Here is a 26,501-nt window from a genome sequence, read left to right on the forward strand (position 1 = left end):
TGTGCAAACACAAGATTGTGATATTTTTCTTATCTGGTTTACATGTGCTTTCTGATTAAATTGGAAATATCTCACATGATGACCCTTAACATGTGTGCCTAATAATTCCTTATATGTGAGAGATATACAATCATAAGAAGTAATAAATGATAAACTTAAAAAAAAAAAAAAAATGGAAATAATGTTGAAAGTCTAGTGAAAAAAATCCTTAAAAAAGCGAAATCTGGTACATTTGGAATTATATTTCTATTTTAAGGTCCAATCAAAGGTATTGCATGTAGTGTCAACATTTTCAGTGACTTATGTGCTTTAACCAAAGTGATTTGTGCCTATATTTGGCCACAAGTGTACCATAGAACAAGTGACTTCCGTTCTCCCCTTCAGTTCCCCACTCACCAGAACCCTGCACCCCTGCAGGGGTAGAAAGCATGTAGTAAATATCTAGGCAGTTCACGGGATGGTCACCTCCTCCTTGGCTCAATAGACACTGGGGTATCTGAACACCTCAACAGGGGCTCTCCACCTCGAGTGAATGCATTGCAGTGAACACCTCTGCGGCTCCCTATAGGGTATCCTCGTGGATGAAAAAGACTCATAGTGAAGATCTGAGTGGTCTGTTTTATTAAAAATAGTTTAACCACTTCAGCCCCGGAAGATTTGGGTGCTCAATGACCAGGCCATTTTTTGCGAATTCAGCACTGCGCCGCTTCAACTGACAATTGCGTGGTCATGCTGCACTGCATCCAAACAAAATTGACGTCCTTTTTTTCACTCAAATAGAGCTTTCTTTTGGTGGTATTTGATCATCTCTGGGGTTTTTATTTTTTGCGCTATAGACAAAAAAAGAGCAACAATTTTGAAAAAAAAACACAATATTTTGTACTTTCTGCTATAATAAATATCGCCTTTTCTTTTTTAAAAAAAAGCTATTTTTTTTTCTTAGTTTAGGCCAATATATATTCGACATATTTTTGGTAATAAAAATCGTAATAAGCGTATATTGATTGGTTTGCTCAAAATTTAAAGAGTTTACAAAATAGGGGATAGATTTATAGCATTTTTATTTTTATTATTTTTTTTTACTAGTAATGGCGGTGATCTGAGATTTTTAATCGGGACTGCGACATTATGGAGGACACATCGGACACTTTTGACACATTTTTAGGACCATTAGCATTTATACAGCGATAAAAATGTCACTGGCAGGAAAGGGGTTAACACTAGGGGGCAATCAAGGGGTTAATTATGTTCCCTGTGTGTGCTTCTAACTGTGGGGGGAGGGGACTGACCTAGAGGAAATGAAAGATCGGGATTCCTAGTTATTAGGAACTCACATTCTGTCTCTCCTCACAGAACGGAACAGGGAATTGTGTTTTTACACACACACGTCCCTGTTCTGTCTCTCGTGCCCACGATCGCTCGTGGCCGGTGGTCATCGCAACCATCGGCCATGAGCATCGGCACCCCCACAGAGCAGCGGGCATGCATGCCTCCAGTGGTGCACACATGCCTGCTATCCCGCTTAAAGTAGCCGACGTATAGCTACGATGGCTCACGGGAGTATAATGATGGCGGCTGGTCGGCAAGCCGTTAAAAAGATTTATGGATAAGACTTGACACAGTCAAGTGTAACAGCTGACATAATCTGGTTGCGGACAATAAGCTCTGGACTGGTGTGCATTCCACAGACTGTAACTTTGCAAACTGGAAGTGACATGAGTGCATACCAAGCTCCACCTTACTCGTTTCGTCATAGGACATTGTCTGAGGCAGTGCCATCTTGGTACACCTCACATTTAGTTATTGCGAGCAGTCTGGAGGGTCCGCACTTACTGGGGTGGGTTTAGAATTGGGAACAGCACAGGTTTCCCCTGTACATCCTCAATATTAGCTTCCTATGGTTGCTAGGTTGCTCCCCTTGTAAGGGATGTGTTGTTACAATCATCGTTTATATCTACCTAGGCTGATCACTATACATCCCTGGTTACTCCCACCCAAAAACGCCCCTGGTGGTCAAATTCGGAACAATCCCGCTCTTAGTTACAAATTAGATATTATCCAGTAGACATACCATATATACATATACAATTTTAAACAAAATAAATACTGGAAAGGGTATTACAGTAGTATTGGAATGGAGTAGTGCACTCTCCATTACTCAGTATGTTTTCATATATTCTGAGGGAAGCTTATATTAGTGTTTATTACTTTAGTTTTAATTTTGTATGCTGTTGACTTAAACTTACTTTTCAACTAGATAAAAAACAGTCTATTTCAATATATGACCTTAAATGACCATACATGGTTCCCACCCCTCCAATGTGGTCACTGTGTACTCTTGAATATTTACTCTTTTCTTATAAGAAAAATTATAATTAGAAACAAAAGATTTCGCTCTGTCTGTCTTGTTTCGGGTATACTATAACAGTGGTCATCAACCCTGTCCTCGGGGCCCACTAACAAGCCAGGTTTGCAAGATAACTGAAATACATCACAGGTGATATCATTTGCTGCTCAGTGATTGCAGTATTCTAGTCTGCATCTCCCCAAAGTAATACATAAAATCTGGCCTGTTAGTGGGCCCTGAGGACAGGGTTGATGACCACTGTACTATAATACCGGGCACTGATGTTTTAGAAAAAAATAAAATAAATATTTTTATATTTTTATGCTTGGAAGTTTGATATAGGGCAAAACATAATTATATTCAGAAGTTTGATATAAAGCAGTTGAGTCAATGTCCAGGTTAAGGCCCCCCGGCACCAGGGACCCAAACCTATATCTCCACCTTGTCTCATTCTGTGAGACAAAGATTTTTCTATTACTTCCTCTCCAGTGATCATTCATTTGATCTATCCCATAAAATTTCAGTCCTGTGCGGTCCCTGTCATGTACTTCCTCGGCCAGCCAACCCTACACCTACAAAAATGAATTATCATATGATACAGAAATCCTAGTTGGGACCAATATACAGACACATCTTTTCATGGATTATACTCAGAAATTTAAGATAGAAGTGTGTGTGTATTCTCATCCACTGGTTGATGCATTTTGCTGATTTCGTAGCTTCCTTAGGACCAACTTATGACATTCTGCTAGATATAACCGACATCCATATTCATTTTTGTACATTCGAAAAAATGTATCCAGTTCCCCGATAACCTTTTTGAGAACTGGTGCCCAAAACTGAACTGCATTCCAGATGAGGTCTTACGAATGATTTGTACGGGGCAAAATGATATCTCTCACTCTGGAGTCCATACTTCTCTTAATACAAGAAAGGACTTTGCTCGCTTTGGAAACCACAGATTGGCATTGCATGCTATTGTTGAGCTTATGATCTACCAAAACCTCCGAATCCTTCTCCACCATTGATTCCCACAGTTGTACTCCCTCTAGTATGTATGATGCATGCATATTCTTAGCCCCCAAGTGCATAACTTTTATCAACATTAAACCTTACCTGCCACAGTCACCCAATTAGACAGTGCCGTTGGCTTGGAGATTGGAGACATCCTGTAAGGACGCTATTCCACTGCATAGCTTAGTGTCATCTGCAAAGACAGAAATGTTACTTTTAATCCCAGACCCAATATAATTTATAAAGATATTAAAAAGTAAGGATGCCAGCACTGAACTTTGGGGTACACCACTGATAACCTTAGACCATACAGAGTAAGAATCATTAACCACTGCTTTCTGAATTCTGTATTTTAGCCAGTTTTCTATCCATTTACAAACTGATATTTCCAAGCCTGTAGACTTTACCTTACACATGAGCCGTGTGTGGGGAACTATGTCAAACGCTTTTGCAAAATCCAAGTATACCACGTCCACCGCCACCCCTCTGTCCAAGGTTTTACTTACCTCCTCATAAAAAGAAATTGGGTTTGTTTGACAACTTGAACAACTTTCATGAATCCATGCTGTCTGTTGCTTAAAATATTTTTTTCCAGCAAGAACTCGTCTATGTGGTCTTTTATTACTCTCCAGTATCTTCCTGACTATAAAAGTTAAACTAACAGGTCTATAGTTACTTGCTAAAGACTTTGTCCCCCTTTTAAATATAGGCACCACATTGTCCCTATGCCAATCCAGTTATACTATTACCGCCATTAATGAGTCCCTAAAAATGAGATACAATGGCTTTGAAATTACAGAGCTCAATTATTTTAGGATCTGTGGGTAGATGCCAACTGGTCCAGGTGCTTTATCCACCTTTATTCTGTCTAAATATTTCTGGACCACATCCCTTTTGAGCCATTGTGGTTCATTAGGGGCTGTGTCACTACCACCCCCATTATGGACATGAGCTCCAGGATGCTCCTTTGTATACACAGAGCTGAAGAAATTATTTAATAAATTTGCCTTCTCTTTGTCACCAGTCACCCACTCTAGATTATTTTGTAAAGGGCCTACATGCTCAGATCTGACCTTTTTACTATTGATATATTTGTAAAATATACCTAGTGTATACATGGGTTCAAAGAAAAGGGTCACAATCACCCAATAGGTCTTCAAAGAAAAAGGTCACAATCACCCACTAGGTCTTGATGGAGGAGGATAGTTATAAGGCTAGATATGCATCTGACCCTGTGATTTCTCTTATATAAATAAGAAAAAAGGTATTAGTTTAAGGGCTAATTATATAAACACCTGCAAACTGTTATACCTTGAATATATGCTTTTAAGATTCTTCTGAATGTGTCCATCTGCTTCCATTGGATAGAGAACACATGAAGGAGCATTTTTATACCTCCACAAGCTCCATGGCTATGAAATCATGTGCGCCATCAACTGCGCATGGGCAAGATGGCACCCAATGTGGAAGAGCTCAGCCATCGTGCGGGCAACCAGTCCCATCCACGTGAGGGCAAAATGATTGGGCAATCCGAGCTACCCGAAGAGATCCTAAAGACCTAATAACTAAGGGGGTGACCAGGGGGAAAGACAGTCAATATTGCCGAAGGTATAGGACATGGGAATGTGCTCGCCCATGTGACATGAAGTCGAATCCACTCTTTAAGCTTTCTGTAGAGGTCTGACATGCACACAGACCTGTAGCTCTTTAGTGAGTAAAGCTCTTGATCCCTGCTGCTTGAAGATCTCTAGCTCTAACTAAGCAGGGGTATCTTTGCAGAGAGACCACTGCATTCACACAGGGCAATGACCCTTCTATGCAGCACACTGGCAAGGGAGAAGCTTTTGACTCAGGATGGGGTTGCTTTCTACAAAAAACTAAAAAAATCAAAAAAAAATACACCATTTGTTTTAGGCATCTAGAATGTATTTAACTGGGTAAAAGTTCAGTTGGGCTTTAAAGTAAACTTGTCATGAAATTAAGCCATGAGTGAATAGTCATAAATTAAAATTCTAGCTTCCTTACCATCAGACAGATGCAGTGGTAAATCATTTTTACCAAATAATGAGATCAGGAGTTCTAAATTCACACTGGCTTTTCTGATCTGCATACCTGTCCCTTGTTAATGACCCTGAAAGTAGTAAGGCCAGGTCTTCCACATCACAGCAAGGCAATGGGGCTGATTTACAAAAACCGGAGAGTGCAAAATCTGGTATAGCTGTGCATTGTAGTCAATCAGCTTCTAATGCCTGTACGCACGATTGGAAAAAGATTGAGAGCAGGTTCTAAATTTTTCAGTCGGAAAAAGTTCCAATCAGAAATTCCGATCGTCTGCACAAATTCCGACGTGCAAAATTCCTACGCATGCTTGGGAACAATTTGACGCATGCTCAGAAGCATTGAACTTCATTTTCTTGGCTTGTCGTAGTGTTGTACATCACCTTGTTCTTGACGGTCGAAAGTTCAGCGAACGTTTGTGTGACCGTGTGTATGCAAGCCAAGCTTGAGTGGAATTTCGGCAGAAAAAGCATCCAAGTTTTTTCCAACGGAAAATCCACTCGTGTGTACGGGGCATAACTTTTAGCTTTGACAAAAAAAAAAAAAACTGACAGCTGAACTGCACTAGATTTAGCACTCTAGTTTTAGTAAATCAACATCAATGTGAATTATATTATGGTCAGATTTAGGACTAAAAATGTATAATGTTACATTTTGTCAGGTCACTATGAAATATTGCATTATAATGTAGGGAGGTGTCCCCTAACAACATGACTGTTTTTTGCATTACTTTAATTTTGCAGTTTTGTCTTGCAAAGCATTGCACCCAAGGATATTCCGTATGACATCACCTGATAGATACTCTGTTGAGGAGGCTCTAGCGTCATGTGTCAGGGGTGAATACAAAGAATCCTGTCTGCTTTTTCTGCTGACCATTGAGCTTATCATTGGTGGGTTTGATTCAACTTTGACCAAACAGAGGTAGAGGAGGTTCCTTAGCTTTTCCTCTGCTGCAGAATGGGTGGTTGCAAGGAACTGACTGTTTGCCTGGTTTTAGGTCCTAGGTCTAAGGCTCAAGTTTAAAAGGTATCAACTCTGTCTGAGAAGTTAGACCATGTGGGCCAGAGTCATCACCGGAACAGAGTTACACCCAAACCTCTTGTTTTGTGGAGGCTGACGAGCACCAGTAGACTTTATGTATGATGTTTCCAGATGCTGTGGCAGGTGAAGCACTCAACTCTTTATCAAATGCATTACAGTCTCCAACTAGCCTCTCAACTCTTTATCAAATGCATTACAGGCCCTAACTAGCCTCTATTGAGAAAGCCTGTTGTTTACAAACCTCAAGGGTTCAGCCTAAAATTGTCACATACAAGTAAACGACTCATCTCAGTGACATATCCCTGAATACACAGCACCATTTAAGATTTCAGTCAGATAAAGCGAGCCAGAGGCAGATTCTGCCTAGTCATTACTGTTTGAAATAACATAGTTGGAAATATATTTCTTAATAATTATATATTCATAAATCAATTAACTGGACATAATCATAAAAAACGGTAGTCACATCACTATATTATATTATTTTTAAGATATAGTTTTTGTATATTTTTGTATGAATAAAGAATGTAATAATTTTAATGAAATAATTTTAATAAAGAATGTATAATTTTAATGAAAACATTTTTGTGTAAATGTAGTGCCTCAAAAGTCCTATTTCCAAAAAAAAGTGTCCTATTCTTACATAGGCATGTGGCACTTACAGTTTAGTCAAATTACCTGCAATTTATTCCAGATAAAGGAGAATAATTGATTTTGCACTATACAGATTATAGGGGAGAGATTTGGACTGGAAACACTCAGAATAGGTAATGTAGTTTTGGAAGGAATGTCATCTTGACCACCGCTATCCACCCTAATCAAGATATTTCTTTTACATGTAGTGCTACCCCTGTAGGAGCTGCTGATTTTAACTGGTTCTTTCCCAAACAATGCAGAGGCTCCAAATGATACAGGCAACAGTCCATTCACTCTGGCTCCATTAAACAGTCTAGGGCCCTGGCGCCCAACCTGTGGCCCTTTGATATATATTGTGCAGTCCTCCATTCTCAGCAGTCTGTAGTGGGGACATTGATTAGGGTGAAAGCATTGATCTCTACTAGCCTCCTGTAATATGTTCCCAGTTTTGTATTGTCCTCTGCAGCAAATTCCCAGCCAAAATGTAGTATGCCCACACTCTCTGACCCTCATTTCCTCTATTAGGTCTACAGTTTCTGACAGGCCTTACAAGCATTGCATATATTGAACATTATGTGTAGCCCTTTGGTGATGTCAAGGGCTGCGGTTGAGGCTCCTTTTAGCTAAAAGACAAAATTAAAGGCCTTCACAATGTCTAAAGACAACAGAAAAGCTTGTGGTAGGGCAAGGGTCATGGGGAGGTAGTCACATCCCGAGGCCAGATGTTCGTAAGTTGGTACCCCAGTCCAGGCATATCAGCAGGCTAGCAGGATTGGTTGTTTGCCACCCCCCAAACAAAAAAACACCAGCCGCCACAGGAGGTGGGGGTATTTCTTTTGCAGACTTCTTGTCAAGATGGGGAATTAGAGCAATATTGGGGTCTCCTGCAATAATTAATGTCCATTGTGCATCCCCGATCCCCATAGAGGAAAGCGGAGAGCTGACAGGGCGGTCCCTGCACAGTGTGCGGAGACCACCCTGTCCGCCGCCGGCTCAGCAGGGACAACGGAGCGATCCCCGCTGAGCGAGCGGATCATCACGGGGCGGATCATTACTGATCCGCCCCGTGTGAAAGAGGCATAAGGCAACTACGTGCAAGACTCCAATATCTAAGCCTAAGAAAAAGAAACAAAACAAAACTCGTCTCCTGCTCTTATACCTGTGCCATTATCCATGTTGCCTGCTGATCCTGTTCTCACCGATCCAGTCCTCCTCCATGCAGATGACTGCTGCTGATACGATCCAGTCCTCCTCCATGCAGACTGTTGATGCGATCCAGTCCTCCTCCATGCAGACTGCTGATGCGATCCAGTCCTCCTCCATGCAGACTGCTGATGCAATCCAGTCCTCCTCCATGCAGATGACTGCTGCTGATGCAAACCAGTCCTCCTCCATGCAGATGACTGCTGCTGATGCGATCCAGTCCTCCTCCATGCAGATGAATGCTGCTGATGTGATCCAGTCCTCCTCCATGTTACCGCCTGCTGCTGATGTCCATGCCTCCTCCATGTTGCCGCCTGATGGTGGGGTCCATGCTTCCTCCATGTTGCTGCCTGCCGATAGGGTCCATGCCTCCTCCATGTTGCCACCTGCCGATGGGGTCCATGCCTCCTCCATGCTGTTGCTTGCCGATGGTGTACATTCCTTCTCCATGCTGCTGTCTGTTGCCAAGCTTGTCATGGCAGGTTCCCGGGCTGCCACTGCCCAGCTTGACTATCCTGGTTCCCAGGCTGCTACCGAGTCTGATGTGCCCACTGCCCAGCCTGTTGATCTGGTGCCTGTTGCCCCTCTGGACTATGCTGATTCCGGGGCTGCCGTCCCTCTGGACTATGCTGATTCTGGGGCTGCCGCACCTCTGGACTATGCCAAATCCCTACTTGCTGTTAAGCTGGACTCTGACTGGGTTAAACTCCCACTTACTGATGTGTCTGAGGGTTCTAAAAATCCAGTGTCATGTGGTCTAAAGGGGTTGTCTGGGTGGGTCCAGATCCCTACATTTGCTCATCCTGAGTTCTTTTTGCAGCTAGAGGAGCCTGTTGTACCAAGGCCAGGAGGTCCAGATCTCCACTTTGAACTTGAGAGCCACGTCTGCTGTTACAGCTCTGGTAGTAGAGGTCCCATGGGAAAGGACAGTGTTCCATTTGAGCTTTGTCCTGACCCAGGAGTCATCTCTGCAATCCCTGGCACATTTGGGGACCCAAGTGGGGTAACCTATGCGCTGGGCAGACCCGAGGGACAGGTACCGTGCAGAGAGGCCACTAGTAACAGAGGAAGAGAAGGTCCAGTCTTGAAGGAATGCCCTGGTATTAGGATACCTGCATGGACCAGGGACTCTGGAATTGGGCGGTCAGGTGTCCTTTGGTGTCCCAGAATTGGGACACAGGCTGATTTTGAGAATACGCCTTTGGTGTTGCGCCTCCTTGGGGATCTGACCAGCAGAAAACCCAGTCAGTATTGGGACCCCGGCGGCGGGGTTCTAACCAGGCCTTCAGGCATGGACAGTGGAGTGCTCAGTCAGCTTGCAGACCCTGGTGGTGGGGCCCTATGGAGCGTCCAGAGGACACTCCTTAAGGGGGGGAATCTGTTTACGTTCGCCTGCTGGTGGCACTATCCTGCTCTGGGCTGTTTGCTGCAGTTCTAGTGTCCACCAGCAGGTGTCACCCAGGAGACAGCAGGCTGGTGTAATCAGGCTAATTAATGTTCAGCTGCCTGGGGGCTACTTAAGGCTTCTCCTCCCTTCCCCCGGTGCGTCATGATTCTGGTCCCTTCCTTGGTGGCTGTGCCTAGCTTGATCCAGTCTGTACCTCTCTGCCTTGTTCCTGCATTGCTCCTATTCGAGTACCCTGTTGAGAGCCCCCTTCCTTGCAACCTTGCATTCCCTGCATCCTTGTCCTTTAGATGGTTTTTGTATATAGTTAGTAGTTGGGTTCCTTTGTTATCTGTCTTTTGGGGTTTGTTTATGTTCACATTTACTGTGTGCTGTATTTGCTGTGTTAATGGTTTGCTGTGTTTCACTATGAATAAATATTACTTTAATATATATATCCTTTGTTTGGTCTCAGTTCCCTTGTGTAGCTATGTGTCTGGCCTCCCTAGCCGCTGATCCTGACACCAAGTCTGCTCTTGCCCCTAGATATTTCTGCACCATGAAATGCAAATGCTGGCAGTTGCTTGAACCTATCAGACCTTTGTGCTGAGAACTAAAAAAATGTTTAAAGGCATTGGTAAGCCAGCCACCTTCTCCACCGCTCTTCTTCTAACTGAAGGAAGCCTCAGAAACATGTTGTTCAGCACCAGGAAAATGTAACCTCCCAGGGTCTGGAAATGCACTGCACAAACCTTTCTTCAGGGCCTCCTGAAGATGTTTCATCCTCTGCTCCCTCTGCGAAGGCAAGATGAGTTCTGCAATCGTACCCTTGTAACGTGGCTCAAGAAGGGTTACCTCTAGTAATGATCCCTCTCCTTGATACCACAAATCCTAGGGTCCTTTCGCAGGCTTTGCAGAATCAGGGAGGCCATGCAGCATAAGTTTTCAGAGGTATTTGATTCTGAGTCGTCTGGGTCACTAATGGCTGAACACAGGATCAGACTATCCGGTGGAGGTCTGCCGGACTTTCCGAACGAGCGGACTTGCCCACACACGCCCACACATGAATGGACTTTTCCGCAGAGGTCCACCGGACTTTCCAAATGAACGGACTTGTCCATACACTAAAGTCTGTTCATTTTGAACGTGACTTCAGGTACGATGGGACTGGAGAAGGAAGTCAATGTCGCCACCTCCATTAGCGAGATTGACACCTTGCGAGCCCCGTCACTTGGTATGGATTGTCACATAAAACCATTCCTGGCTTAAGCTGGTGTGGTGTCAACCACCTCTGAGCCGGCCCTTGCAGAGCTGACAGAATCTCTGCCCCAGTGTGGCTTCTGTCCCCTAGGCAACTCAATCACCGCATAGCATATTTTAGCCTACCTGCTTGCGTAGCCCCTTGAACGATTATGGAGCACCGCTGGTTCAGAGGACAAATCTGCAGAGGCCATAGACGAAGAAGAAGAGGGGTGGAGGAGAGAGCTGTGGCAGAATCACCACTAGCATTTTGGAGGCATAGTGGTGGAACAAGCTCCAACAACCATGAACCCTGTCCTGCATGCTTCCCAGCTGCCAGCAGAGTTACCCAGTGTGCCATGAAGGAAAGGTAACATCCTAGCACATGCCTGCTGGACTATGAGTCTGAGGTAATATGAACCTTACTGCTGAAGGCCCTGTCCAACGAGGCCAAAACATTGCCTTTCACATGCCGGTAGAGAGTCGGAATGGCCTCCCATGAAAAGAAATGCCATTTTGGAACCTGCCACTGAGGTACAGCACATTCCACAAATTCACAAAAGGGGGCAGAGTCGACCAGCTGAAAAGGCAGCAGTTGCATTGCTAGCAATTTGGCCAAGCTAGCATTTAGATACTGAGCATGTGGGTGGCTGGAACCAAATTTCTTTTTATAGTTCAGCAACAGTGGTAGGGAAATTTGCCTGCTAAATTCAGATGGGGGTTTACTGCTAGCATATTGGCTGCAAGTACTTGGGACACCTATTGCTATACATTCATTCCTCTCAGTGCAGGTTTTTGAGAGGACTGGAAATATAGTAGGGTTGGAGATCCCAGATGAAGAACAATGGACTGAATGGCAGATCATCATATGTCTGGTCATGTCTGGTCAAGCATGTGGTGACCAAGTGGCTCCTGTTCTGGCCACGCTTGATCCGCTGCTGCACACGTGTCGAAAAAGGCCCATACCAAGAAGTTTTTAAAAGTTAGTGGGAGTCAGCAGTGTCCTGCACATGTGGAGTGTGGCTGCCCTTAAGCTGCCCCCAGAGGACATCCTGCCTCGTTGGAGTTGTGTCTCCTCCTTTCTTCTCTCAGGCTCCCAATTACAGTCAGTGACCTGCCTCCTTGTCACTGGAGCAAATTTGTCACTATGCTGCAACTGGGGGAACATGACTCACAGTTTCTTGTCCTTCTTTGGCACCTCCTCTCTCTAGGCTCACATTACTCCCTTCCTCAACCTCGGAACCAACATTGGAGCCTTCAAATCACTGCGCATCCTCGAGCAGCATGTGCCCGACACTGTGGTCGAATAATTCGAGGACTCCCCTGTGCATGATGCTGGGGCTATGAAAGGAGTGACTGTGGACAAGGAGCTGGTGGAATAGGCTGCTTTGGAAGTTCCGTTGGAAGGCAAACTACTGTGAGCCTGGATGACAGAGGATGAGGAGGACTAGGATGGCTTTGTTATCCACTCCACCAACTCTTCTGCATGTTCTGGCTCAATAACATGGCCAGCAGCAGAAAAAAAGGACAAGCGTGCCCCACAGCCACCTGCAGAGGATGCACCATGTCCACGATCAGCACTGTTGACTGTAGACATAGAGGCTGCTTGCCCTATTTTGGTGGCCTGTGAGTGTCTGCCTCACCTTGGTGGCCTTCCGGACATGATGTATTTTTTGTTTTTCAACACAACACTACACTGTATTAGATACTGTGTAGGCTGCCTGCACTGTATTAGCAACTGTACTACAGCTGCACTGTATTTCTACTGTGTACATCACCATGACTAGTGTAACCCAGATAACTTCCTTCTAACTGTTACAGACCCATCATACCCCTTTTACCTTCTTAGAATAAGAGACCACACCGTTCTTATGGAGTATAAATGGCCATAACAGCCTTTTATTAACCAGATAACATAAAACTCCAAAATAACTTTATAAAACAAAGTAATAACAGCCATGAGAAACAACATGTTTCAACCCCCGTTTATTGGTCAGTGGTGTAGCTATCTCCTCTTTCAGCGGATATATATATATATCCCTATAGATCACACCAGTACACTGCGGGACCTTTATCAACCATCATAGGCCTCCAGCTGTGCCGCTCGGAGACACCCCCTTTTCCCGCAGTGCAACCACCGGTATTCACCAACCATTTGATGAATACACCGGAGGGGCCATACTACCGATGAGCCCCCCACCCCCCATTTTGTCACCTCCGTTACCGCTCCCGTCACTGACCAACAAACAAAAACACCGCCACAGCCTGATAGGATGACACCTCAACCTAGAGGGCCCCTCCACACCCGCAAGGCCTGCTGTATCCCCCCCTGCAAACCCAGGGACCACAAATCAAGTCCCACATCAGTAAGGTGCACTCCGTCCCTCCCTAGGTAAAGGCCGACATTCTTCTCTAGCTCCCAGTGACGTACCACCAAACCCCCCTCACGGACCATAAACCTCCTGACCACCTTGTTAACCCAAATCCTGGCTTTGTTGAGCCTGTCTACTGACCTGGCCATGTGCCACGCGGTCCTAGCCACCATATCTGACCACACCAATAATGTGTTCGGAAATGCCGAACGCAGGTACCCCAGATCCGACTTTACGTCCGCGATCAGATCCCTGACTGTCCGCAACCCCAAATCATTACCCCCTGCGTGTATCACCAACACATCTGGTGGCCCGCCGAACCTCACATACTTTTTAACCTCCGGGACAACCCCCCCCCCACACATCATCCCAGGCCTACCCAGCCACCTTATCTGAGCCTCCATCCGAGATATCCCCAACTGCCTCCCCTCAGGTCTGGCGTCCCCTCTCCTGGCTCCCCAGGAGACATAAGAATGTCCCACGATCCAGACAAGGCGTGGGTAACCTCCATCTGAAACGAAAAGACCAAACAAAATAATGGACAACCCCAGATGAATGCAGCAAGGCAATACCCCCCACCACAGAACATGTCCCCAGTTTTTTTTTTTTTTAAACAGAAAAATCATTCCCAAACCAAACCTGGCCTAACGTAACTGCGGAATCGTTTCGATTCCCATCTCCCCAACCTCCCCCCTGTCGCCTCGTCCAACCCGCACCTGGCAGCCTCCATGGCTGCCCCGATCCGGAAGGAGTGCGAGGCATATGCCGAACCGTCCATCCCCATGTTACTAAGACATTTTCTCAAGACCGCTATGAATTGAAATCTAGACAAATAAGACCCATCCTCGTGTACCAACAAAGGCCCTCCACCAACCACCCTCCTTTTGAGAAAACACCCCACCACCTCCACCGGGCACGCTGCACACCCTGGCAACGCAAACAAACACACCCGAACCCCCTTCCCTCGTTGATCCGTTTTTGATTTCCGCAGCGTAACCGACAACCTATCTTCCCCGAGGTGTACATCCTCCTCCAAAAACCCCCCCGCCACAGCCCTAGATGGGCTAACCAGTTCCCCTACCCGAAACGCCCCAAAAAACGCGAATGAAAAAGCCGCCGAAAACAGCGACACCTCATAAGAGGATGAACACTCCGACCCCAGATGTTGCATCAAGGTCAGCAAATTAGCAAAAGTAATAGGCCTGCGCGTATCCTGTCGCCGATGCGCCTTCCGGTAACCCTTGAGAGCCTGCCGTACCCAAAAACACTTCGTCCAATCCTCCTGTCCGCTCAATTTAAACAAAAACGCCAAACCCGCCATCTTTTTCTCGATAGACGACACCGAGCGCCCCTCTTCCATATTTCTGGACACAAAATACAAGACCAACAACTGCGCGGCCGACCCATCCTGCTCCCCTCCCGCCTCCTGCACCAGATCCGACCATTCCTTCCACACTTTCGTATAGGCCCCCCACTTCACGCCACTCACCAACCTCCTGATCCATCCTGCGGCGATTCCAATACCAGCTCCCACATCAAGCCCGGGCAATCCCTGCCTTCTTCGTCCACCTCCGGAGCCAAGGCCCTGAACTTGTCCCACTGAAAGCGAGACAAAGCGTCAGCCAGTGTGTTATCCACCCCCGATATGTGCACAGCGTAAAGAAACACATTCAATTGCATGCAACGCAACACCAACTGCCGCATCAGCCGAACGACAGGTTGTGAAGACGCCGACATACTATTGATGACCTGCACCACCCCCATATTGTCACAGTTCAGTCTCAGCTTAAGGTTCCGACACGCCTCCCCCCACAGTTCCAGAGCCAGCACTATCGGAAACAGTTCCAGCAGTACCGGATTCCGCACGAGGCCTGCTGCGACCCAGGAGCGTGGCCAGGGTTCAGCACTCCACCGTCCCTGGATAAAGGCCCCGTACCCCGTAGACCCCGCTGCATCGGTGACCAATTCCACATCGAAATTGCTCACCGGGCCCGACATCCACATTGCCCTGCCATTGTACTCTGCCAGGAACTGATACCACACCTTCAGATCTTCCCTGTGTTCCTTGGTGAGGCGAATGAAGTGAGTTGGGGAAGCGACCCCCGCCGTCGCCGCAGACATCCGTCTACAGAAAACCCTCCCCATGGGAATAATCCGGCAAGCAAAATTAAGCTTGCCCAACAACGATTGCAACGAGCGTAACCAAACCTTTTTCATACTGTGAATCTCCCTGATGTCCCTTCGTAAGTCCACCAACTTAGCCTCAGGCAACCGGCATTCCATAGCCATGGAATCGATCACGATGCCAAGGAAGCTCAGTTCAGTCCTAGGACCCTCTGTTTTATCAGCAGCCAATGGCACGCCGAACCTTTCCGCCATGTGTTGCAACGTAGAAAGCAAAATCGCACACACATTCGAAGAGGGAGGGCCCACGCACAAGAAATCGTCCAGGTAATGTATGAGCGACTCCACACCCGACACGTCCCTTACCACCTACTCCAGGAATGAGCTAAATGCCTCAAACATCGCGCAGGAAATGGAGCAACCCATGGGCAGGCACTTGTCGACATAAAACCGGTCCTGCCAGCAACATCCCAACAATCTAAAACTCTCAGGGTGCACGGGCAGCAACCGAAACGCCGCCTCCACGTCCGACTTTGCCATCAACGCCCCCTTCCCGTAACGCCGTACCCAATGCACCGCGTCATCAAACGACGTGTAGGACACCGCGCACGCCTCCGGGTAAATGAAATCATTCACCGACCCCCCTTTTGGGAAGGACAGATGGTGTATCAGCCGAAACTTGTTGGGTTCTTTTTTCGGGACCACCCCCAATGGTGACACCACCAAATCCCCAATGGGCTTGCTCGTGAACGGCCCCGCTACGCGCCCCAACGCCACCTCCTTAGCCAATTTTTCCGACACCACCCCAGGATGTTGCAACGCCGACCGCAAGTTCTCGGCCTGTAAGGGGACCACCTTCAACCCACAAGGAATCCTAAAACCGTGACGGAAGCCCGCCCCCAGCAACCCCGCCACAGCCCGGTCCGGGTACCTATTTAGGAAAGGCTGCATCCTTTCCCACATCACCGGTGTCGTCCCTCTTGTGAGCAGGATCTCCGGCACGTCTCCCCTTCTTAAAACACCTGGTGAAGGTGTGGGCTCCCCCACACCCCAAGCATTCGTGCTTAAACTTACATGTTCCCCCGAATTTGCACGTGCCCTCATTAAATTGCCAGCACACTCCCCATTTCTTTCCGGCCGGCGATCCTGAGGAGTGGCTACCCCCGGCCCCCCTGGAAATAACTGCGTAGGCGTCCTCGCTGAAGCCATGAGCCTCATCCAGAGGCTAATGTCCTTATGGTCCCAGCGCAGCGTGGGTCGGACGGCCCTACGCTGGTGGAACTGCTCGTCGTACCTCAATCAAGCAGTACCCCCATAAACCATGTAAGCCTCTCCGATAGCGTCCATATAACAAAACAACAGCGAGCAATGCTCGGGGTTCTTTTCTCCTATGACACTGGCCATGATTGCGAACGCTTGCAACCAGTTGGCAAACGTTCGCGGAATCAATCTATATCGCCTCTTCTCCTCATCTTCTTTCTTGGAATCGTCCGGCTTCACCCGATCCAAGTTAAACTTCTTAAGGGGCAATAGTGAAAAGATCTCCACATATTGCCCCTTGACAATTTTGTCCCTGACCTCCTGCTTCAAATTTGCTCCCAATGGCCCCTCGAAGCACACATACATCTCACATTTTGCCGCGTCCGCGATCCACACGATGTCTGACCTAGCGGACGGCTCCGCGGCCCCCTTTGAACCAGCCCCCACTTCAGCCGCCGCCGGCGCCCCCAGGGGAGCTGCCGCCGCCCCCAGTTGGGACGAAACCCCCGTTTCCCCAGAGGGAGCCCCCCCCACACCCAAAACCGGCCCACCCCCAGGCACCTCCCCCACAGACTGCCCCGTACTCCCATCAAAGTGACCCACCAGCGTCCTCAACGCCACCAGCAACTCCTGCAACTGACCCCCAGATCCCGTGGCCCCCGTCCCAGTCCCAACCCGCGGTTGGCATGTGGCAGCCACCTGCGAAGCAGGGGGGACTCCCTGGCCCCCACCCCCCGACACTACCCCCAACAAACATTGTAATGCATCAGTAAAAGCAGAGTTGTCACACGACTTACCGGGCTGACTGGGAGCAGTCTCCACAGCCGTTGCGCTGACTGCCTGAGCAGGAACCGACCGTCCGGACACTTCGCCGTCCTCTGACAGCTCTCCTTCGGAACGTCCCTCCTCCTCCGGACCGCTTGCTGACTGCAGCCCCCCAGGTGATGGAGACCTGGACGCCGTGCGACCTCTCTCGATTCTGTGGCTCACCGGCAGTGCACCATGCCTTGCAGGGGTCCCTCCGCTCCTGGGTTGCCACACAGAACGGCCGTCCACGGCACCACTCTGGACACGTGACCCACGTCGGCTACTGCCCGGAGGCGTCTGCGTCCCTGCCGCGACTCTCGTGACCCGGCCCACAGGACCAGCTGCGGCCGGAGGCGCCGACATCCTTCTGTCTGCCCCCCCGCCCGTGCAGGGCTGCAGGGGAGCCCGAACCCTGCGGTAGTCCCCCCAAAGCGACCCCCGGGCCCTCCGCCCCATGTGCCCGCCGTTTTCCCAAACCCTCATCCCCCCACCTGCGCAGAACCCCCGGGCCACAACCCCCCCATGCGTGCCGCCGCATTCCTCCGCCCCCCCGGGCCTTCCCGGCGCCGGAGCCTTTTCCTTTGTGTTTCCCCCCAATCCTCCCCCTCACCCCGTGCAGAGCTGCTGGGGGACCATCCTGAACAAGCTGACTGCCATGCGGTGGGGAAGCGGTGCCATCTTGGCCCGTGGCCCCTCCCCCCGAACCAGTAAGCCAGCGAGCAGGCCTCCTCTGTCCTTCTGTGGGCGAATAGAAGCCCCTCTTCGCCGGCGGAGTAGAATCCTCCCTGCCCGGGCTCTCTGCCATCCTCGCGGGCCCCCCCCCGGGGAATACCGGAGCGGCAGCCTCCCGCCGGCTATGCCCGACCTCGCCACCCCCAGCCAGCGCCACCGCGACCTGTGCCTGGTGCCAAGCCGGTCCCCTCATCTCCGCCGCCGCCCGCAACTGTTCTAATAGTCCCGCGGCGTCTGCCATTGTTGGATCCACAGCGAGGAGCGGCGTGTAAAAAAACACCTTCTCGCACGCTGTCCTGCCGACTGGCTTTCCTCCAGCTCCGCCCCCTCTAATATACGGCCGCCCCCCCCCCCCCCCGAGCTCCTCCCGGAACTCCTCCCCTGGGCGTGACTGGGCACCTCGTCATGCCCAGCCCTGCACTATGGTTCCCCTGCGTGTCACCATGCTCCGGGCTTCCCTGAAGTGTAGTAGAAACTGTACACACTGTATTAGATACTGTGTACCCAACCATAAAAGTAGTACAAACTGTACTACAGCTGCACTGTATTGTGTAGTGTGTACAGCATCGGATGTGTAGTAGAAACTATACAAACTGTATTAGATACTGTGTACACCGCCTGCACTGTATTAGCAAATGTAAAACAGCTGCACTGTCTTGTGTACTGTGTACACCACCAGAAGTGTAGTAAAAACTGCACACACTGTATTGGATACTGTATACACAGCCTGGATTGTATTAGAAACTGTACTATGGCTGCACTGTATTGTGTACACCACCAGAAGTGTAGTAGAGACTACACACTGTATTAGATACTGTGTACACCACCAGAAAAGTATTAGAAACTAATACGGCTGCACTGTATTTTGTACTGTGTACACCATCAGAAGTGTAGTAGAAACTGTACACACTGCATTAGATACTGTGTACACCGCCTGCACTGTATTAGAAACTGTGCTACAGCTGCACTGTATTGTGTACTGTGTACTAGAGATGGGCGAACGGTTCGGGCCGAGTATAAATTCGGGCCGAACTTTTGCTGTTCGAACATTCAATGAACTGCTGAACAATTGGGTCGTTCAACCATTTGTTTGGCACCTCAAACTGACTACAATGCATTGCGGCATTGAACAGTGCATTGAAAGCCATGATTAGCTGAAGCAGTGAAAGTTTCAGCCAATCAGGGCACAGAGCACTGTCAGAGTCATAACTGGACATTGTCATCATGACTTGCCCCACAATATAAAAGTATTCTTTCAGTGGCAGCCATTTTTAGTGTGATTTTGGCATGGTGAGAAATAGAACAGGGCTCTTTTCAGTGCTATTAGTTAGTGTGCTATACTGTGCTATTTTGCTTCAATTGTCAGTGTAGAATATTAGTTTAGTGTCAGTCTAGGGATAGTGTGAGTGTAGTGAGGAGGACCATCATTCAGCTTTGCCTAGTGTGCAGCTAGAATATGGACATCTCAGATAGTTCCACTGTAGTATAGTGAGACCGTGTCATTCATGCATTCATTAGAGTAGAGTAGGGACGGCTCATATAGTTTCAGTGTAGTATAGTGAGACCGTGTCAGTAATCTTTACATTAGTGTATAGCTAGAGTAGGGACAGTTCAGATAGTGTCAGTGTAGTGACGGTTGAACAGCATCTATTTGATTGCGTTACTGCCAGTTTAGCGCCATTAACTTCTGTGTGTGTTACTGCCAGTTTAACGCCTTATCGTTTTGCTTGTGTTACTGCCAGTTTAACGCCACATAGTTCTGTGTGTGTTACTACTAGTTTAACGCCATATAGTTTTGCGAGCGTTACTGCCAGTTTAAGGCCATATAGTTCTGTGTGCATTACTGACAGTTTAACGCCATATTGTTTTGTGTGCGTTACCACCAGTTTAACGCCATACAGTTTTGCATACGTTACTGCCAGTTTAACGCCATATAGTTCTGTGTGCGTTACTGCCGGTTTAATGCCATATCGTTTTGTGTTCGTTACTGCCAGTTTAGCGCCATATAGTTCTGTGTGTGTCACTGTACGTTTGTTGCATTATATTGCAGTATATTATAGTTTATTATAGTTTATCCGTGGAGTGTGTCTGTGTAGAGTAATAAACTTAAAGTGCACCAAAGGCACCCCGCCTTTGGCCAATTATGGCTCTCTTAGCAGAGCGCACTGTGATTGGCCAAAGCATGCAGGTCAGGTGCATATGCCTATATTTCAAGTGAAAAGCGATCCAAGCTTGAGAACAAAGCCATTGAGGGCATTCTAGTGGGCTATAATGAGCAAACAAAGGGTTACAGAATCCTACACCCAAAGTGACAATAATGCTGCGTACACACGATCAGACTATCTGGCGGACTTAGTCTGGCGGACAAACCACCGTAAAGTCTGTCGGTCTGTCCGAACGAGCGGACCTGCCCACACACGTGACTTTTCCGGACTATCCGCCCTACTTTTGAAATGAACAGACTTGCCCACGCACACACGGAGGAAAGTCCGTTCATTTTGAGCGCGGCTCCAGGTAGCCGGGACCAGCGAAGGAAGCGTCGCTGGCCCCGTCACCTGGTCCATATCAGACCCTTATCCGAGTACGCAACCCGAGCGAGCGCCCCCCCTCCTGAGCCATACCAGGCCGCGTGCCCTCAACATGGGGGGGTGCTTTGGGGAAGGGGGGCCCCTGGGGTTTTCCCACCCCAAAGCACCTTGTCCCATGTTGATGAGGACAAGGGCCTCTTCCCGACAACCCTGGCCGTTGGTTGTCGGGGTCTGCGGGCGGGGGGCTTATCGGAATCCGTGAGCCCCCTTTAATAAGGGGGCCTCTGGATCCTGGCCCCCCACCCTATGTGAATGAGTATGGGGTACAATGTACCCCTACCCATTCACCTGTGAAAAAAATGTAATAAAACACAACACATAAGGGTTAAAAATTTTATTGCACAGCTCCGGGGGTCTTCTTCCGTCTTTGGGGGTCTTCTCGCCAAGCTCCTCCGCTATCTTCTGCTAGCTCTTTTACTAGCGGAGGAGCCCGGCTTTCTTCTTCATCGCCGCCCTCTTCTTCCGACTTCGGGGGTCTTGTCCCCCTCTTCAGGAGTCTTGTCCCCCTCTTCGGTTCTTCTTGCCGGGCCTCCGTGCCTTCTTCTAGCTCTTTTACAAGTGGTGGCCCGGTCTTCTATCGCCGCTGTCGCCGCTGTCTTCGTCGCCACCTTCTGTTCTTCTGTTCTTCTCTTCTTGAGCTGTTGACTCGTCACTGTCTCTGGCCACAATGACTTTGACGCGGCATGCGGTGACTTATATAGGGACATCGCCGGGTGATGTCCCCGCCCATTATGATGTCACAGTCCCAGCATCCTCTGACCGCAGGTCATTTTGCACAGAGTGGCCCCGATCTTCAACTTCTGGGGTCCCCCTGGCAGCTCCTCCTCACATGGCTGCGCTGCTATCAATCTAGCCAATCAAGAGTCGGGAGGAAAATACGGGGCTCAGGTAAGTAAAGCAGGGCTGGTCACTGCTAGAAGTTTTTTTGCATCCTATGCATTAAGGTGAAAAAACACAAGGGTTTAAACCCCTTTAATGCTCAAGCATTAACACACATTTATACATGTTTACACTTTTTTATACATGTATAGGCGCTTCTACCAAAACACTGCTGCTCCTGGACATGCTTGCAGTGGGTTTTTCCACTGCCTCTAAACGACCCTACCTGTAAAGGCCTATGTGTGCAGGGGCCTTTAGAAGCTGGAGAAAAATAAAAGCCTACCAGATGCCCAACAGCTGAGTTAAAAATGTCCATTGTGCATGGAGGCTTATAATAGGAACATTAGTAACAGTTTATTTTTAGTTCAAGTCATAACTAGGTATATACAAATCAAAATTCAAATATTTCCAGTATTTTTAGATCCTGCAGATATTTGATTGGCTTCCATATGGTGCTTTGCATGATCTCCTGTCCTGTTTTGTTCTCACACCCGGAATTGTATTATTAGGTATAGGTTCCTTACGAAAACCTTGCAGAACATTTATGCTAAGTGCACTAAAACTTGAAACCTTTTTTTCATAGTGGTTTTAATAGACCTCAATAGACCTTTTAGACTTTTTAATAAAAAAATCTTCACCTGTCTCTGTGCTTTACCTCACAGTCCCAGTATGCAGTGCATGTGGGAGCTGTTACTGATACCTTTTACTTTCTCATAGCAGCACACAGTTGGCCATTTTGCCATTCCCACAGGTTTGAAACATGCAGAAAAAGCAGATCAGCAGATTCCTATTGATTTTACAAAAGTAGCAAGTCAAACGTTGCCTTTTCTTGTCCAATGTGTTTTGTATTCAAATGCATGCATTTAAGCAGCTTTGTTTTTCAGTTGAAACTGTTTGACAAGAACACCTATCAACATAAGCACTGATAAGAGTCTGTTAGTGACTGAGAGTCAGAATTAGGGGGTGAAACCAGAAATGACAGGGACAGAGTTATGTTATTTAGAGCCAGTTTAGTGTTCGTCATATACATTCTAAAACAGCCCTGCATCTAAAGATGTTCTCACAAAATGACTGGTTTTCATTTATAACTGAGCAACTAAGAATGGGACTATTCAATTTGGATTCCATTTGACACTGTCTGTTAGACATTTAATGATTTGTATTATTATCTGTTGCTGAACACATTGCGTTGTGTACTGTTTTCAAAATGAAAGTATTCTATTCTACATGAATATATATATATATATACATATATACATACATACATACTATATAATATTTTTGGCCATGACTATATATATATATATATATATATATATATATATATATATATATATATAATTATAATTTTTTTGGAGCCTGCGACATGTTTTACACCATTATTTTTGGTGTAATATGTTACTGTAGCACTGATCCCTGCACAAGCCCCCCCGATCTCTTGTTGTGACTCCCCTACTACGTCACTCAACTACAGCAATTTGTAAATGAGAAAACTACTGATTCTCACCGTGGAAATGATGAGAATCCTCGCAGTTCATTCACAAGTCCTGACAGCCCATAGTGTTACAGGCAGAAAGCTGTAAGGCTGATCATAGATGCAATGCACTGCAGGCATGATCTGTAAAAAAAAAAATTAAATCCCTCATCGACCAGACTGGGGACCGGACAAATAAATGAATCGTCTGACATATCCTAGCCAACTTCTCCCTGGGCAGACTTGCAATCATGCGATTTGAATCAAGCGTGATACCCAAAAAAGTTATGATGTTGCTGGGACCTTCCACCTTGTGAGCACCCAGTGGAACATTTAACTTTGCAAACAGTTCAGTAAGACACTGCAAATCCTTAGGTGTCCAACCAAGGTCCTCCAAGAGCAGGAAATCATCAAGGTAATGCACAATCCCCTGACAACCTTTGCAATTGCCCAAAACCCAATGGAGTGCCCATCACCCCTACGGAGACCAACTCCTGCAGACCAGACCGTATCCCAGCTCGTCCCAGAACAGAGGACCTGAACCCCCACATGAATACCAATAGTATGACGGACAGCCTGATACATGAGTCCAGCAAGCCCATTATTAGAGTTGCTCAACATACAGAGGTGACAGCCAAGTATGCTGATGATGCTGAAAGCCAACCCTCAGTGCTGGATCCACAGCAACCATGCCCCTGTGATCCCCTCTGTAGCCCAGCTGGACAGCCCCCCCCAGCCATCATGCCGTGAATGGTTACAAAAAACGTGAACCCGCCTGAGTGAACAGAGGGTCTCCCCTCCCACCCCCTTTTCGAACGCTACCTGGAGCACCGCCCCGTGCTGCGAGAGAAGATTCCACTTGACCCCCACGAGGAACGTGGAAGTGACATCAGCAGGTGCGCCGGAAATTACCCTCGTCGGCTGTAACCGCGTGAACGCCAGAAGCCAGAAGAACGAGCTGACGTTGGACCTGGCAGGGGAGGAGGGCTATATAGTCCCATAATACACCCACAAATTCACCCAACTTATACCATTTCAAATTATTTTGGGTGTAACGTGTTACTGTAGCACTGATCCCTGCAACCCCCCCCCCCCCCCCCATCTCCCATTGTGACAGTGAGCAATTTATAAATGAGGAAACTCCTGACTCTCACCATGGCACTGATGAGAATCCTCGCAATTCATTCAAGTCCTGACAGCCAATATAGAGTTACAGGCGGAAAGCTGTAACGCTGATTGTTGATGCAATGCACTGCAGGCATGCTCTGTAAAAAAAAATTATGAATTAAATTTTTCCTGTAAACATATGTGTTTATATTAGTTTTCTTTTATACAGGTGAACGTAGCTTTTATTAGGGGGTGTTCCATTCAGTCACTTACACTGTCTCAAAAGTATATATATATATATATATATATATATATATATATATATATATATATATATATATATATATATATTCAAAAGTTCTGTTGCTAAAAACATAGACTGAATCTTTATTTTCAAAGTATACAAGCCAACCTGTGCATATATCTTTCTTTTTTTTAGGTCACTGTGAAATATATGTTCTTGCTGCATTGGTGCATGCATCACTTCAGTGTCTGACTTTCCCATTAAACAGACAATGAATGTCTCCCTGAATAAAAAGAGCAACATGTAAGTCTTATAGTTGACAAATGCAGACAATATTTTGCATTTAAAAGCAAGGACTATAAATTAATTGGTCATAGTGTCATAAAATAAAAGGTGACAACCACATCCAGGTGATAATAAATGCCACTATATAGGGTTTTATATTTTCAGACCGTGAGAGGGCAAGCCAAAGCACTTAATCTTTTTATCCAGGCAGCCTCGTGTCCCTTTTGATACTACTGCTTTTGCTGCTCACAAAAAATATCTATATGACTGTAGTGATATGTCCAAATATAAAATGTCCCTTTCACAGAGAATGTATTATTATTATTAATTAAAGCAATATTAAATGCTTTTTAAGCATTTTCAGCAGCTGATTTAATCACATACTGAATATGCAGCTTTCTCATCTTTAAATATTTGGCTATGCTCCGGTTTTAAGTTTGGGACATGCCTACCACTACAGGTCTTCTGTTTTAGGGTGGCTCCTTTCTTTTACAGCATCCTATGAAGCCACTCTTTCATGCAGAGACTAGATTTGTGTCTCCCTACACTGTGTGCATCAATAGTAACAAACAGCCCTATAGCTTGGGATGGCATGGCACTCCCCTGATCCTTCCCCTCCCTTCTCCAAACTAACAGACTGTGAAGACGGCAAGTTTAGGGAAGAAAACCTGAGAAAACAGGAGCCAGCAGCATTGTAAGTTGTACATTCTATGTTCAGGGTTAAGAATTGTATCAAATAGTTTACCTCTGTTTTAGGGTGGCTCCTTTCTTTTACAGCATCCTATGAAGCCACTCTTTCATGCAGAGACTAGATTTGTGTCTCCCTACACTGTGTGCATCAATAGTAACAAACAGCCCTATAGCTTGGGATGGCATGGTACTCCCCTGATCCTTCCCCTCCCTTCTCCAAACTAACAGACTGTGAAGACAGCAAGTTTAGGGAAGAAAACCTGAGAAAACAGGAGCCAGCAGCATTGTAAGTTGTAAATTCTATGTTCAGGGTTAAGAATTGTATCAAATAGTTTACCTGGGAATTTTTATTTTTATTGTGCTTAATGTGTGAAGTCAAAAGTTAAAAACTTTGCAATAGAGAACTAAGAATGTGCAACAATGTTTGTTCCTATTTCACAGAACAAGTTGTCAATAAGAAAACTTAGTCATAGAGGTATTTTCACGTTAACTGACGCATATCAACACAGAATGCTATAGGTAGATTCTTTTTATTTTTTATTTTGTTGACTAGAAAAAAAACTTTAAAATCCATTCAAAAATAAAAAATGCCAGTTTTTTTTGTTCACTGCAAGTTGGATTTTAACCACTTGCCTACAGGGCACTTTCACCCCCTTCCTGCCCAGACCAATTTTCAGCTTTCAGCACTCTCACACTTTAGATGGCAATTACTCATTGATGCAACACTGTACCCAAATGAAATTTGCGTTCTTTTTTTCACACAAATAGAGCTTTCTTTTGGTGATATTTAATCACTAGTGGGTTTTGTGCTATAAATTAAAATAAAAAATGAAAATTTGGTGAAAAAATGCATTTTCTTTGTTTCTGTCATAAAATTTTGCAAATTAGTAATATTTCTTCATAAATTTTGGGCAACATTTATATGGCTACATATCTTTGGTAAAAAATAACCCTAATTAGTGTATATTATTTGGTCTTTGTGAAAGTTATAGAGTCTACAAGCTATGGTCCCAATCA

The 26,501-nt window shown here is 46.6% G+C and overlaps 1 long non-coding RNA gene across 1 annotated transcript; it reads right to left on the reverse strand.

Annotated features, from left to right (window-relative positions):
• Window positions 1-24,054, reverse strand: LOC143982763 (uncharacterized). Its single transcript, XR_013274505.1, has 3 exons — window positions 23,981-24,054; window positions 3,464-3,554; window positions 1-830 (listed from the first exon to the last, which is right to left on the reverse strand). It is a non-coding gene; the product is annotated as an uncharacterized LOC143982763 (long non-coding RNA).
• Window positions 24,055-26,501: the final 2,447 nt, after the last annotated feature.

The sequence above is a fragment of the Lithobates pipiens genome, unplaced genomic scaffold (genome assembly GCF_037356315.1).
Source record: "Lithobates pipiens isolate NorthernLeopardFrog02 unplaced genomic scaffold, aLitPip1_a1.2 Scaffold_16, whole genome shotgun sequence".
Taxonomy (NCBI): Eukaryota; Metazoa; Chordata; class Amphibia; order Anura; family Ranidae; genus Lithobates; species Lithobates pipiens.